Source organism: Anneissia japonica, unplaced genomic scaffold, assembly GCF_011630105.1.
Source record: "Anneissia japonica isolate Jap-2015-1 unplaced genomic scaffold, ASM1163010v1 scaffold145433_len1422_cov196, whole genome shotgun sequence".
Classification (NCBI taxonomy): Eukaryota; Metazoa; Echinodermata; class Crinoidea; order Comatulida; family Comatulidae; genus Anneissia; species Anneissia japonica.
In genome coordinates, this window is record NW_022735643.1 from 933 (window position 1) to 1422 (window position 490).

Genomic DNA, 490 nt, shown 5'->3' on the forward strand with positions numbered 1-490 from the left:
TTTATTGAATCATCTGAAAATTTTAATATTTAAAATCTTTCAAATTATGCCTATTTTACTACAGTCCACTCTCTAATTCGAGACCACTCTGTGTATCTGAAATTTGGGGTGGTCTCAATAGAGACACTACAGACTGTCCAAGCAATACAATTTTTCGTGAATTTGAAAGTAAAAAAGAAAGAATAATATGAATGTTAATTCTTTTTTTCATCTATAAAGAATTTCTCATCGTTACGTAAGAAAATAAAAAAACTTTGATTCCGCCCGGGCTCGAACCGGGGACCTTCTGCGTGTTAGGCAGATGTGATAACCGCTACACCACGGAATCTGCTTGTTAGCGAACTGGTATTTAACAACAATGTTGATGGAAGCCAGAACATGCCTGTCGCCCTCTAGCATACGAGTGGAGCGACAACCAAAGATCTTTTGAAAGCCCCTTCTTATCATAACAATGAAACTTAGATTAAACTACTTAAAGTAAATAAATACA

General features: G+C 35.5%; 1 non-coding gene across 1 annotated transcript; it reads right to left on the minus strand.

Moving 5' to 3' along the window:
* Positions 1-255: 255 nt before the first annotated feature.
* Trnav-aac lies at positions 256-328 on the minus strand. The gene has a single exon. It is a non-coding gene; the product is annotated as a tRNA-Val (tRNA).
* Positions 329-490: the final 162 nt, after the last annotated feature.